General features: G+C 47.9%; 1 non-coding gene across 1 annotated transcript; it reads left to right on the top strand.

Annotated features, from left to right (window-relative positions):
• Nucleotides 1-12,012: 12,012 nt before the first annotated feature.
• Nucleotides 12,013-12,094, top strand: Trnas-aga (transfer RNA serine (anticodon AGA)). The gene has a single exon. It is a non-coding gene; the product is annotated as a tRNA-Ser (tRNA).
• The last annotated feature ends 3,891 nt before the right edge of the window (nt 12,095-15,985 follow it).

Below are 15,985 nucleotides of genomic sequence, written 5' to 3'. Positions count from 1 at the left end.
TTGCAAGCGAAATAATCACGACGAAGCTTCAGGACTGCAACAGGCCACCGAAGAAAAGTGGGAGCCAATGTTAACGGCACAGAGTTTTAAGGATCAGCGAAGCCTGGTGGACCAGCCACGCGCCGTTCCATTAGCCAACTGTTTTCGGGTCTGAGAAAGCAGCCCACCTCGGGTAAAAAAAGAACACGTTCTCGCGGTTTCGTAAAGTAAACGTTTATTCTTCCCCCTCTATGTTTTTCAAAAGTGAGACTTCCCCTCTCCCCTTCCCTCTCCACTTCCCCTCTCCCCTTCCCTCTCCACTTCCCCTTTCCCATGCCCCTCTTCCCTCCCCTTACCCCTCCCCCTCTCCCCTTCCTCTCTCCCATCCCGCTCTCCACTTCCCCTCTTCCCTTCCCTATTCCCTCCCCTCCTCTCCTCCATTCCTCTCCCCCCTCCACTTCCCCTCTCCCTTTTCTCTTCCACTCCCCCTCTGAAATGCGGGCTCTATATGCCGAAACACTTTCGCATCGCCTCATGGTCCCCTTTAGCGGGAGTTGGTGTGATTACTTTTTAGTTTTCTCTTAATCTTTTATGGTGTTTCCTTCGGTTGTCTTTATTCCCTTCGGCCCCCTTCCCGAGCACAGCTGGGTAGTCAGCTTGTCTAAAAATCACACCATCTCCCGCTAAAGGGGACCATGAGGCGATGCGAAGCAGTGTTTCGGCATGCAGAGCCCGCGTGTCAGAGGTGGAGTGGTGAGGGGGAAAGGGGAGAGGGGAAGTGGAGAGGGGAATGGGAAGGGGAGGGGAAAGGGGAAGGGAAGGGGAGAAGTGAAGTGGAGAGGGGGAAGGGGAGAAGAGGAGAGGGGGAAAGGGGAGGTGAGGATATGTGGGAGGGGAGAGGAGGAGTGGAGAGGGGAGAGGAGGAGTGGATATGGGAAGTGGAGAGGAGTGGGAAGAGAAATGAGAGAGGGAAAGGGAAGGGGAGATGTGATGTGGAGAGGGAAATGGGAGAGAGGGAGTGGAGAGGGGAAGTGGAGAAGGTTTGCGCATGCGCAGTAACGGTGGTCACGCCGCACACCACCACCACCGCCGGATTGAACTCCGCCATAAGATGCTTCACATCTAAAAACTGACTGGCTTCCCAATCTTTCCATCTAGTTCTCCTCCTCCTGAAACCTGCTATGGTGTCTCTCTGCCTCCCTCAGAACATAATGTAATTCGCATTTACCGATGCGAATTGTGTAGCCCCGTCTAGCAAGAGCTGCAAGGTATGTATGATGTCACGGGGGTTGCTGCGGGAACCTCAAAGCGGCCGGGCCATGAGCATTTCTTTTCGCATATTTTCTGTCTTACCGATCGCCATTTGTAAATAGCTCGATGTTCACATAAAAGTAATAATAACCACAACAATTCTCGCGGAAAGTTTTGTTCCTGCGAAAGGGCAATTTACTGCTAAGAGTGAAATCGGCTTTCCCTTGAGTGTCTTCTTAATACGTGAGTGGCCAGAAAAGAACATTTAGGCCAGGTTCCTGTAACTTTCCTTCGTTTAAATGGACAATCAAAACGTATTCGACGATTTCGTAAAAACGCTTGGAGCCTATAGCGGAAGTTCTTTGAAGCAGACCTATTTAAAGGGGCCCTGCAACACTTTTCGAACATGGTCAGAAAATGCTGCCTATAATTAGTCGAGACTCCTGCGAACATGTGAGCCAAACATTACAGCACAGCACGCGGCATAGAACTTACAATTCAATTTGAAACTCAGCTATAAATTGTTCGCTTTCCTCCTGACAAACGATACCATATACCCAAAACCAACTGCTTCACATATACAAAAGCGCATGGACACGGCCATTGGCTCATTTGAGCATCATGAGCGGCACAGTTACCGCGGTCGCCGCAGTGTGCCTCGACGCTCTCGTGCCGCGCTCTACAGAGTGCGCTTGTACTCACGCTTAACGTTAGCCGGACGTTCAAAGACAACAACAAAAGAAAATGCTCAATTACATAATGTGCGCTAACGTACGGACGTAGCTTCTTGCCCCCTTGTCATCGCCCGCTGTGTAGCTTTCAGCGCGCTGGATTGGACGAAAGGAAAAAGAAAGCGGTCAGAGTGTGCGTTAAATCCCTGTAACTCCGCTCGTACTGGACACATTAAAAACATTTTGTGGCAGGCGATTCTTGAGGCAATAGACTGCGATAGTGAGGTCATTCGATGATTACCTTGAGAAGTGCTGCAGGGCCCCTTAAAGCACTGTGCGAAAAGAGTAATTTCTAACACGGTTTTAAATATGCGCGTCGTATAGATCGCAGCGGCGCTGCCGAAAGGGTTTCCATCCATCCCTTCCTATTGGTCGCTACAGGTGTGAGTGACCACATAGAGGCGACTGAGGTTCTATTGACTGTCGCACTAACGTCACGGTTAACATTTACAACTTGGGGAATTAATGTTATTGATAATAGTTTCAACAATTTATAATTTGTAGCGCTTGAACAAAGAGCAGCACAAATTGATTACGCAATCACACTATGCTGCTTCAGTTGGGAACCTCCGGCGGAGGAATTGCTTCGTCTGCTTGTGTAACAACGTGCTCGTTGTTGACGCCAGTGTGCTTATCCTGAGGTCCCCGCTCGTTACTCCATGAATCGCCCTTGCTGCACTTTTATAAGCTGTAAACGTACTGACTCGCCGCTTCGGAGACTGCGTCATTCTGCGCCTGCGCAAGCCAAGCAACGAGCAGAGTTCCTGCAGCGCACCGGTGTAGTGGGCATCGGGCACTTCGCATCCCATCGACGCCAGGATACGCGCGTTTGCGACCATCACTTCACAGCGCAAGACTGCCACTGCAAATACAGAATTTATGCTATTCGTTGTTGTCGGAGAGTTTCAGTCTCTCCGCGAATTGCTTAGCATTAGCAGATTCCTGACATTATACACATGGCTCACTGCGTTTTATATGCTGACGATACTACCATTTCCTTTGCTGATAGATGTATTGATACCGTCACTAATAAATTAAATGCTGTACTTCGTAGCATGTCAAAGTGGTGCCACGAAAACTTTTTAATTATTAATCCAAATAAATCTAAGTTTATGGTTTTTAGATCAGCTCAACGCAAGTTAACCTCCTCACCAGCAATCACAGTTGACTCTCATTTGATTAATGTCAGCGACAGCGTATCATTTCCTGGCGTTCACCTCGATGCTAACCTTACCTTCGCTCTCCATATTGCTCACATTAGAAAAACGGCAGCATTCGGCATTCGCGCTTTACTCAAAGCTCGCTCATATTTTTCTCATAAAGCACTCCTTTCTCTTTACTTCGCGTTCATTCATTCTCATATCACTTATGGCATCGTATCATGTGGGAACACTTACCAGTGTCATCTTTCATCCTTACAACATCTACAAAATCGAGCTCTTCGCGTCATTTTTAACTGCTCTCGCGACAGTAGCGCCATTCCCCTTCTTCAGTGCAATAACATCTTAACGGTTAGCAACCTATTTCGGTTTAATCTAATTGTGTTTCTGCCTAAACAAGTAAAAAATCAACTTTCTGCTAATTTCATTGATCCCAAGATGTTAGTTAATACTAACACAATCAGGTTTGCGGCTAACAATAACTTTTTACTTCCTAAGGTTCATACTAACTATGGTAAATCATCTTCTCTCTTCTGTACCATCTCCATATGGAATAACTTGCCCACTTCACTAAAATGTAAAGTTTCTTTTATTTCGTTTAAAAACTCATTAAAGGAGCATCTGTTAAATAGTTGATCGGTCTTTTTTGTTACTTCACAATGTATTTATTATTTGTTTTTTGATGCCATGCACTTTTGTTTTTTAATCTGCTTTGTGTATTCTTTGTTTCTGCGATTCTAACGGCTGCTTATTGTTGTTTTCTTTGTTTGTAATCATCACTGAGGGTCCCTTTGCAGTCGTGTACTTTGGGAACCTCGTCTGTATATTTTACTCCATGTAATATTCTTTTACATTATGATAATAAACTTATTGATTGATTGATTGATTGATTGATTGATTGATTGATTGATTGATTGATTATCGGGTTACATGACAACAAAATGTGAGTGGCCAGCGGCCAGGTATTTCGCGGCACCTGGTGCCGGTTTAGCCAAACAAACAGAGATCACGTGTTCTTGTTTTCGCGTATTTATTCACAATTTCGCCCCTGGAGGCCTGCGGTGAGTGGTTGGGGAAGAGATGGGTCTGAAAAGAAAGGAAGGACAGTGGCGAGGGGTAGGCTTATACTCAATCTGCCTCGTGGGAGTTGATGCTTCGAGCGGTATGCCTGTGATGAAGCCAAGTGCCAGGGGCTGGAGCCTCGGGGTCATCCAGGTATTTGGAGAGCGTGTCCTCCGCGATCTTTCACGCACCGGCAAGCACTAGAAAGAGGCGGAGCTTATAGACCAAACGACTGATCGTTTGGTGGACGTTTACATAATTTCGTAAAACGGTTTCACAGATCCCATGAGAACAAGGAATGTTTTGCTACAGTTTGATAATGAAATAAACAAAATATATAAATAAATACATACATAAATAAATAACTAAGATATGGCTCTATTCTGTTACTATACACGCAGGATTACTTGTGGAGCTTCCTGCAAGCACTTCCTGCACAACCTAGCAGTGCGAACTGTATCACCCAGAAAAAAGCAACATTGAGACATGTATTTAGTTAATAGCACATTTACCCTTTTCGTATGAACTTCAGGATGAAAGCATGGCTGCGCATAGAGGAACGGTTGCGGACCCGCCCTGCGGGTCTGCTAAAAGCGAGTGCTTGGGCTATAGCTGAACGCCACTGGGGTGCAGACGTCTTGTTGTCATGAGCCTAGGTTGCTTCATGTATCAAATTAACGGTTTGAATCGTTCAAAATGTTAAGGCACAATTGACGCGATACTTGTAAGAATGCCATGTCTCATGAGCAGGCGTGAGGCGTGCTTGCTTACATGTTGCCTTTGTAAAGATGGCTTATTTTTGCTTAGATAGATAGATAGATAGATAGATAGATAGATAGATAGATAGATAGATAGATAGATAGATAGATAGATAGATAGATAGATAGATAGATAGATAGATAGATAGATAGATAGATAGATAGATAGATAGATAGATAGATAGATAGATGCGCTCAAAATGCCAAAGGTTCGCTATGAAATGCTTTGCATTTAAAAAGAAGTTTGCGCAGCTTGCACTGAGTAGCGGAAGAATGGGGCAGAGCAGAGCTGGTTGGCACTCCGCTGTCCTGGCTTGACTAGGTACACGTGCATTCACAAGCCAATGCAAGAAGTGTTCCCGTGATCAAATTGTAAATCACGAGTGTTGTCTATATATCGATAGGGTTCGATTAGGAATCACTTTGCAATGACAGCACCGAGCAGCTAAATTACCTTAATTGGCCTGAAAGTAGGGTAATTGTCCGAGGGGCTCGTTTTTCGGTATTATACACAACTAATGAAACTGACAGACGATTAAGACAAGGAAAGCATAGGTGACAATATTTGTGTTTTTTTTACTGTATTGCAATGATTCTCAGTTAAGTTGAAAGAAGTTAAAGTAGATGAAAAATCACCCTTTCCATCGGTGGGATCCTAACCCACAACTTTCAAACTACGCGTCCGATGGTCGACCATTTGAACTACAACGGAGGGTGCGTTAATAAACCGTTCCCGCGTCACCCCTGCAATTTCACTAGAAAAGAAATTCATTACAAGACAATTCCAACAATAAATAGAACAATAAGGACGCCGTGAGGGAAATTTTATTCCTGAATATTGAGCTTCGCCAGAGCAAGAGGGTCTTTAAACCTTGCCACTTTTTCGGAAAGATTAAAGCGAAATACAAATCGTTCACTGTGGCTGGCTCTGCTCTAGGCGCAGCTCGGTCAGACCTAACGGAAGCGTTTATTCTAATCGTGGCTTGACCCGTCTTCTACTTCCTCTTCGAGCCTTTAGAGGTCTTCCCGAGTCTGGTGCGCCTCCCGTGTCTGGATGACGACCGGCTGCTCTGAGTTTTTCTCGCCTTCACGTGCCTTCCTCCGAGCCTGGAGGACGCGCGACTGTCGCCATGGCGACGCTTTCTGCCGCGCTTCGAGGGAAGGCTCGTTGCCGAGGAAAAGCCTGTAGAGCGGTCATGGCGGTTGCTGTTGCTGTGCCTCTTCTTTCTTCCGTGGCTTCTTTCGGACCGTGTTGCGGAGCTTTCACGGCTGCGGCCTTTACGCACTCGTCCACCATGACGACTGTGGGACGAGTGCCTTGACCTGCAACTGCTCACCTTCCTCTTGGCACTGAGATGCTTTGGCGCCTCGCTAGCCGTATCGCTGGTGCTGCTTGACGGACTTCGCGGACGCGACGAGCCTTACGACTTGACACCGGAGCCGCAGCGTGTCACACGTGGTGCACTGTAAATATGAATTACTAGTTTTTGCATATAGTGCTTAAGGGAGTGTTATAGTTTACTTTGCGTGCCTTTTACCACTTGGATTCTTCATGTTTGGGTTTTTTTTTTCAGTAATAAAGAATTTTGCTTGCTCCATATTGTTCCTGTCTCGTTTTGCAACTATAGAGGCCGATGAAAATATTGGCGAGCCTGCCAGGATTGATTATCCGCCTGATTGGTCTCTCACATCACAGGAACATGGATTGCTAGAAATTGTTGGGAATAGCGACTGCGTTGGGACTGAGCCGAGAGGAGTCGCTTAACTTATTTCAGCGCGCGGAACAGAAGCTCGCGAGGCAGGTGAAGCTGAGGAAGAGATTCTGCTCTTAAAGTTCCGGTTGGCTGACGCCTCTATTCCCACAGATGATGACAGCAGATCGTCGGCTTCTTTTGAAAGGGAGATGCCGAGAGCAAAGAGTATTTGTCCGCGGAAACTAATGACACCATTTCATGATAAACGAGATGATTTGGATGTCTATTTGCACCGGTTCGAAAGAATCGCTTTGGGACAAGGATGGGCTAGAAGCGAGTGGGCGACAGACCTTAGTCTGCGTTTAGCAGGCGAAGCTTAGAGCGTATTTGGGAGAATGCCTGCTTCCGAGTCCATGGACTAAGACAAATTTAAAAAAAAGCGCTGCTTCAGCAATTCAGACCGACCGCTGAAGGATTTCGTGAAAAAATTTCGGAAATCTAAGGCGCGAAGACGGTGAAACAGGAAATCAGTTTGTGGGCCGCTTGTCTAACTACTTTGAGAGATGGATAACGATGGTTGATGCTCCTCAAGCCGTACCTCTTCGATGAGACGCGGTGTAGAACAAGAAAGAAGTTATTACCAGGGGGGCAATGTGGGGGGTCATAAGACTGAGGAATGTGGGCGGAAATTGCGAGATCAAGTAGCAGCGGTAATAGCTCATAGAGAAGCAGACAAAGATGCGACAAAGAGAGATACGGAATATAGTGAGTGCAGCTGCGGCCACAGGCGGTCTCGAGAACGTTAATATGCCTGTTGTCGAAGGGACAGTAAGCGAGAAACGTGCGTCGGTACTTCGAGACACTGGTGTTAATACGGTGCTGGTTACAAGAAGTTTGATAGACGACAGGAAGACACGTGTGGCGCATACCCGTTTACCACGGGCCGCGGTGTACAGGTATGCGCCACGGGTGACTCCAGTTTATATCTACCCAGCAAGGGCGAGAACAGATATTGGCAAGTGAAGTGCGAGAGCGTAGGAAAAAACGACATCGCCAGCGTTGACCCGACGAATGCAAACAACATTAGGATCCCATCAAGAATCCAACCCAATCATTCTGCGTGGCAGTCAAGTATACTACCACAGAGCCACGCCAGGCCTGGAAAGTGCTTTGGACAACACCCAGCATAGAGCAACACCCTATGCTGGCGTAAGTTGGTGCAACGTCAACTGTGGTTGTGGTGCTGGTCATCTAATTTTATAACAGGTTAACGTCTGTGGTTCCAGTGTATGCTCTGCCTTTATAGTACTCTAATAAACATTAAATCTGTATTCCTATGATTCTGCAAGCTATATTCAACCGTTGCTCGAAGGGCGCTCGAAGGGTGGCAAAAGGCGCCGCCACGCCCATAGTTGCGTGTCCTCGACGCATGGCAGAAGGCGCGTGAAAGCAAGGAAAGATCCGAGCAGCCGGTCATCATCTAGACACGGGAGGCGAACGAAGGCGGGCAAGACCTCCAAGGGCATGAAGCGGAAGTAGAAAACAGGTGGAGTCAAGATTAGCTATGTCCAGAGCAGAGCAGCCGACATGAACAATTAGCCTTTCCCTAACTTTTCAAAAAAGTGGCGAGGTTGAAGGAAACTTTTGCTCTGCCGAAGTGCAATTACTGGAATAAAATTTCCTTCCTTGCCCTTGTATTGTCCAGTTATTGTTTGACGTGTCTTAATTGTAGTTTATTCGCTGGTGAAATTGCGGGCATGCCGCGAAAACGGTTTAATTACTCCAGAACTGTTATGGTCGAGCTTTGCGGTGTTTCCTAGGTCAATAGTTATCATCATTTTGAACCGGCACGCTATCTATATCTTCGTCCTCTGCTTCCTCTTATGCTTCACTCCCAGAACGTGTGCTCCGATATCGACGTGGGATGCAATAACTCTGGTGGGTGAGAGAACGAGTACTAAGAGAGAGAAAGAAAGAGAGAGAAAAGTTATGAGCTTCGCGCTAGTCGTTTAAGCACTGCACGGGCCGTGATTCTCGGCCTGGGCCCGGTCTGGCCGCGGAACTCAAGTTTACTCGCCTGAGCTCGGCCCAGCGACACAAAGCGAGACCCTGGGCCTGCCCGCACATGAGAACAAATTACATCTACCCGGCCGGGCCCGGCCCGACCGCAGACTGGGCCCGACAGGGGCCCGTATCAGTCACCCATAGCTGGTAATCCACATGTGATAGACAGCAACGTATTTTAAGTGGCAAATAACTTCGTTTTGTTGGCGCATGGTTCGCTAACAATCATACTTTAACCTACGGTAATTTCTTGTAAAAAGGGGCTCACGGTGAAAACAGTTGAGCGGACACAGTTGGTACGATGAACGTTTGTTCGGCAGTGGTATACTGCACATTTTTTTTTAACACGAAAGTGTTTTATGCCGGGGTCCACCAAGACTTTCATGACGTATTTCCGTCACGGAAATACGTCAGCAAAATGAGCGCCATCAGATGGCAAAGAAAAAAAACTATAAGAAAAATTTCCGGTGACGAACCCACGAAGTCAGCCACGATCACTGTTGGGCGTTTAGCCTACTTAGCTACCTTATCTTTCACTTTCCTGTCACAGTGCTCTTGGATGGATGGATGGATGGATGGATGGATGGATGGATGGATGGATGGATGGATGGATGGATGCTATGAGCCTCCCTTTATAACGGGGCGTTGACATGTGTGCCACCAGCCTCCAAAAACAAAATAAAAAAAACTTCGTTGCCTCCGCAATTAGCTCCAGCGACGCGCTGTTGCTACGACTGTCCCATTCGGCACGTTTCCAATAGAAGTGTAATTTCGTGAACACTTTAACAAACCGCGAGGTGGCGGCTTTACCCCAAGACTCACTCATAGCATCCATCCACATTGAAAAATAGCTCTCCGACGCTCGCCTGGCTGTCGCACCGCGTTTCCCGCTCGCCATGTGAGAATTAAAGGCCAGGCTAGAGGGAAGACACGATGCTCGTCGAGTTTGTCTTCGCTTTTCACGACGCTTTGGTGGAGTGCATATCGAGTATCAGTGTTTACTATGCGCTTGTTGATGCCATCTTTGCACGGGATTCACCATAGGCGGTGTCCAGGTCTATCTTGAGAACTTCCGCTACCACAAGTGTTAACTCATGATCATGGGCGCTAGTCCTCAGTACGGAGGTGTGCCACTAGTTGTCAACGTGGGCGCGTCCACATCAAGCGGTGCTACATCTGCCAAACAACAATAGACATTGTACAAGCTCCCATATACCAGTGCACTATAAACAATCAACTACTTCTCTGACGACACGTTTCACTTTCGTGTTATAGCGATTCCTATGACGGAGGGATCAGCAAGCTTTTTTCTGCAAATACAATGGGGATCGTAAGAGCGTTTTGTAGCAGGTATTGCAGCAAGGAAAGTGATTCGCAGCATGAGTTCAATTTCGATAGGGAGCATAATAACAACAGAGGAGAGAGAGAACAGAACGCTCTCTTCACTTTGTTTTTATTGCACACTCTATAGAAATTTAAAGCATGCTCTAACGCCAAAGCCAATCGTGCCCCCTACTGAATATGCAGCACCTGTCTGCAGCATAGTAGCACCTTGCCACAACAAGAGAAATACAAGGAAAAAGGCAGATTTACTACTTTTCTTGTAATTGCACTAACCTAGATAAAACTATGAGGAACCGCGTGCACCAAGCGTACTTTAACAAATACGTATAAGTAGCCGGAAAAAATCAATTTGAACGATTCTTTTCATATATCACACCATTGCTAGTATATACGGTCTATATGTTTTTGGTGCCATAGTTTATATTCTATTTCTTCACGTGCAATTCTGCAAAAATCAAATTATCAGGCGATTCCGGCTTTAAGCACGCCTTGCGCTGTTGCATCACATATCCTGCCAAGCTAAAGTTTCTTGCACTACTTGCGCTAGCGGCAGCGGCCGCAAATCACGTGCCTTGCGAATTGTGAAGGCATTGGCAGTCGTTGTTCTTAACTTCCATCACTGGAGAAAATTTAGGATATAATTCTGGACCTCTGCAGAAAGGGATGAGCTGTCCTCTGCAGAAAGGACCTCTGCAGAAAGGGATGAGCTGTCCTTTGTAGAAAGGACCTCTGCAGAAAGGAATGAGCTGTCCTCTGCAGAATGGACCTCTGCAGAAAGGGATGAGCTGTCCTCTGCAGAAAGGACCTCTGCAGGAAAGGATGAGCTGTCCTCTGCAGAAAGGACCTCTGCACAAAGGGATGAGCTGTCCAGCTCATCTCTTCATTTCTCACGTTCCCGAACGCCGTGCTACTATTCAATATCATCTATAAAACTCCTCTTTGAGGGCTCCTCCTTGCAGTTTTCAGCAGTGCGGGTTATGCAGAGTTTGCATCGTGCAGCATGCCTTCCTAACGATATTGTACCGGTAGAAGGTGACCAGTGGACTACGCGGGAAGGACTGGCAGGAAGGGGACGAACCGATTTCACCTATTTTCATGGTTCGTTCCAGTTCAGTATTAAATGCGTCAATAATCTGATCGCCGCTTACGCATTTTATGCATATGGTTCGAGGTAAAGGACATCCCTCGGTGCGTAATTCGTAATTGTCTTTTTTCAAGCCAGATATTTTGTCAAACGAATGTACACTTTGCCCTACGCCTTGTTTAAAGGATATACGCTATTCCTGGGCACCCCAATGCTGTTGCGACAGTATCGTGTAGCTCTCGCATTATATAGCGCGAGGGTCTCAAACACGCGTCCCGTGGACCTCTTGCTAGCGGCCCACGGCTCGCACATGATTGTCTTCGTCCCACTTTTAAATGCGAAGCATTTTTTAGCGAACCCAAGGAGCTTTGAGCATTTCTATCTATCTATCTATCTATCTATCTATCTATCTATCTATCTATCTATCTATCTATCTATCTATCTATCTATCTATCTATCTATCTATCTATCTATCTATCTATCTATCTATCTATCTATCTATCTATCTATCTATCTATCTATCTATCTATCTATCTATCTGTCCTCCAGTTACATATAATATTCACGTCATCGTACCGTAAAGTTCGCTTCGTTTCGATAACACTGACGTATGTGGTCTAACGTGAGTGCTGACGTCACGTAAGGCCATAAGTTACCATATCAACGCCAGTGTTCTCGACGTGCCTGGCAAGTTCACGATGTGCACACTACTACACTTACAAAAACACACCGATCCACCTCGTAACACTTGGCTCAAAGTCAGAAAATGCAGCACAGAAATGCACTCCAGAGAATGCGGCATGTAAATGCTCGATGAAACAGAAACTGAAATTGCATTCAGTAGGTGAAACTGGTGCCGGTACGTTTTATCGTGCGCCTGTCGCTGCAGTCGTGGCCGAGCGGTTAAGGCGATGGACTAGAAATTCATTGGGGTCTCCCCGCACAGGTTTGAATCCTGTCGACTGCGTGCATTCTTTTTTTCGCACATTTTTGCAGAGAGACCTGTTCTCGCAGATTTATTTACAACCGCGTGAAGTGCTACCGAAGTAAAATCCTGTTCGCAAGTGTGAAATGTACTGCCGGCAGAAATGCTCGATGAAACAGAAACTGAAATCGCATTGAGTAGGTGAAACTGGTGCCGGTACGTTTTATCGTGTGCCTGTCGCTGCAGTCGTGGCCGAGCGGGTCATTCTACTTCCGGCCGCGCCAGCGAACGGACGAAGAATGAACGGCTCCGATGGAGCGGCGATAGCGGCCCGTGCCGGCCGCGGTAACAGGATTGCTGCCGAATATGACAAGGATTACGAAATTGTGCTGCCCACTCTGCCTACCGGTCGTGTTGTTCACAACACGTTGTTTTTGTACAGTGACGTGCGTGAGAGGCCCTACAGGGTCGAAGACTTCCGAGACGCCCTGGTCACCGCTGGTGTGCTCCCCGACGTGATGGCGTTGGAGGCGTACCAGATTAACCATGTCTGGGCGGTGACCCTCAACACCGGAGAAGCTACGAAGAAACTGGCCGCATTGAAGGAGCTCAAGGTGAAAGGGCGCCGGTGTGTCATTTTCGACCCTGAAGACCAACAGGTGAAACTTCGCCTGCATTGGCTGCTCTACGGCGTGCAGGACGAAGACGTCCGGACAGCTTTCGCAGCGTTCGGAAACGTCACCGAGGTGACGCGTGAGCGTTGGCGCGTCCGGGGCATGCGGGAAAAGGGCTCAACCACCAGGAGCGTGCTCCTCAAGTTGAAGCCTGGACTGAAGGTGGACGACCTGCCCCACCAGGTTAGAGTCGCCGGCGAATTGGCCCTCGTGGTGGTGCCCGGGAGGGCAATGCAATGCCTGCGTTGCCACGGCACGGGTCATGTTCGCCGAGACTGCAAGGTGCCCCGCTGTTCGAAGTGCAGGCGCTATGGACATGCAGACGCGGACTGCGTCCGCACGTACGCGTCGGCGACCGGACTGCCAAGGGGTGACGAGCACAACGAGCTCATGGACGTCGCCGAGGCCGAGGAGGCAGCGAGGGGGACTGACGAGGCGAGAAAGCAGGCGGATCAACCGGACACGTCGGCGCCTTCCATCGGTGAAGCCTCGAAAGGGGCTGGCCCGGCTGAACAAGAAGCGTCAGGTGACTCGTCTGGCTCAAAAGGCACCCCGCCGATGACACCAGTCCTGCCAGCGTCCTGTGGAGCTGACACCCGCCAGGTTCCTGAACCGACGTGCCTAGGAGCGGCGGGTAATGTGGCTGGGTCGAGCGACACGACGGGGAAAGCAACGGAGAGCTCGCTAGGAACCAAAGGCGGCGAGCAGAAAAGCCCGAGCGAGCCGCAGGCGGAGAAGCCTGGCGGCCAGACGACTACCAACGCCGCCGTGGCGTCGAAGCGCCCGCACCAGCAGACAGGCAACGACGGGACTCAAGCGACGACCCCGGGTGTCGAGGAACCCCCAGCAAAGACTGCCCAAGTACGGCGGTCATCCCTTCGTCCGCGCCCCAACGTTCCGTCCGACAGGCGAGGTGGCAACGCCGAGCCAGTCGGGCAAGTTCAAGTGCCGGCGCCGGACGGCACCGCCGGCGATGGCGTCGTCTAGCCACGCGCTAGACGTGAGAGGTAAGCACAGTGCTGCTGGTCTCTTTTCTTTTCGTTAAAATGGCTCCTGCATGTCCGTTAAAAGTTGCAACCCTAAACGTTAGAGGACTGGCAGGAAAAAGAAAGCAAAGCCAGCTTTACCGACTTTTAACGGAACGCGACATAGACGTGCTGGCGGTGTAGGAAACGAAAGTTGATGGTGAAGAAGAGACCGGCAGCATGGTGCGACGTTTCACGTCTAGGTTTTTTGTTGTGATCAGCCACGCACTGGGCACATCGGCTGGCTGCGTACTTTTTGTCAAGAAGTTGCCTGAGCTCAGAGTGAACGGTCATTTTTCGTGTCCCACGGGTCGGTGTGTGGCTGTTGACTTTTCTTTGAATAATGTCGAGTGGCGTATTGTGCGTGTGTACGCGCCCAACAAGGTGGAAGAAAGGGCCCTGTTTTTTCACGGCCTAGAACAACGACTCTGTGCAGAAAAGGAGACGATACTGTTGGGCGACTTTAACTGCGTTCTCAGTGCACACGACAAGACGAGCACTCGGGGCTTTAGAGAAAAGAGCACAGATGTTTTGACGCGCATTCTCGATAACTGGGATCTTGAGGATGTCGCAGAATGTCTTCAATATACGAGTGCGATTAAGTACACGCGTTTCGAAGGGCCTAACTATGCGAGACTTGACCGCATTTATACATCATTTGACATCCTGCCGGCATGTACTAGTTATGCTGTAGTCCCGGTGTCCTTTTCTGACCACTGCTTAGTGGAATGCTGTATCGGAAATAATAAGCGAACCAATTATTTCTCGTGGGAAACATGGAAATTGAATAGGAAGCTGCTGGAGGACGAATAATTTAATTCAAGTGTAATTGAGGAAATTGGCGAATTAGAACCAAGCAAAAGTCTGCACATTTGGCAACAATGGGAGCTGTGTAAAGAAACTATAAAATTAAAAGCAATTGACAGGGCAACGCGCATTCGGCACGATCAGAGAAAGAAAGAGACGGAAATGAAAGAGCTTCTTGATAAGCTACTGAAGCATGAATGCCGAGCCTCCGGAAAATGGTTAGAAGACATCAGAAAAGTAAAAGAAAAGATTGAGCAACTGGATGAAGAACGTTTTCGTGGTGCGTTGGGGAGGGCAAGGGCAGAGGACACAGCCGCGGGTGAAATACCATCGAAGCACGCGCTGTGTTTGGAAAAAGCACGTGCGGAAAGAAACCACATACACCAGATAGAATGGGGCGGGTTGGTAACAGCCGATACAGAGGACATTAAAATGGCTTTCTCTGAGCATTATCGGGCATTATTCGCTGCTCACGACGTAGACCTGGAAAAATTCAAAAACGAGTATCTGCCTGTTTTGCCCCGCGTGAACGATGAAAGAAAGGAGAATTTGCAAAGGCCAATAACCTCAGCCGAAGTCGAACTAGCAATAGACAAGTTAAATCCTGGAAAATCACCCGGACCCTACGGATTCACCGCCGCTTTTTATAAACAGTTTAAACACGAAGTAAGCCCTATCCTCACAGTCATATTTAATGAAGCTTACAAATTAAACACATTGCCACCGTCATACCGGTCTTCTCACACAGTACTTATGCCTAAAACCGAGGACCCAGATAAGCTAAAATTTGTTTCAGGGTATAGACCAATAGCCCTTACTAACGTAGAATACAAAATCTATATGAAGGTTTTGGCTCGAAGACTACAGACTGTGATAAAGGACATCGTTGGGCCTCATCAAACGTGCGGTATCAAAGGGCGACCGATTGTTACCAATATTCACATAGCGCGCAGCATACTTGAATGTGATTATTCAGACGAGCGAGTTGCCATCTTACAGATTGATTTTGAAAAAGCATTTGATTGTGTTGACAATAGAATTTTGTTTGCTCTGTTAAATTATGTTAACCTTGGTTCTGTTATCTGCGAGGGAGTGGCCCTGGCGTACAGAAACTGCACTACGAGATTGATTGTGAATAAGAGTCTGGGGGCCCCCATTAGCGTGCAACGTTCGGTTCGTCAGGGTTGCCCCCTCAGCCCTTTGTTATTTTGCATGTATATTGAAACTCTCTGCATGAAAATTGTCAATGAACAAAGCATCAACGGTTTTCAGTTACAAGCAGCAGAAGTTAAGCTGCTTGCGTACGCGGACGATGTGGCTATTTTTTCAAGGGATAAACGTAGTATAACACAGGCTGTCGAAACCGTGCGTACTTTCAGCCAAGCTACAGGCAGCGGAGTTAACTGGTCGAAGTGCCTAGGGCTCTG

Source organism: Rhipicephalus sanguineus, unplaced genomic scaffold, assembly GCF_013339695.2.
Source record: "Rhipicephalus sanguineus isolate Rsan-2018 unplaced genomic scaffold, BIME_Rsan_1.4 Seq496, whole genome shotgun sequence".
In the NCBI taxonomy this organism is placed as follows: Eukaryota; Metazoa; Arthropoda; class Arachnida; order Ixodida; family Ixodidae; genus Rhipicephalus; species Rhipicephalus sanguineus.
The sequence above is the reverse complement of the archived record's forward strand: the minus strand, read 5'-3'. Positions and strand labels throughout refer to the sequence as shown.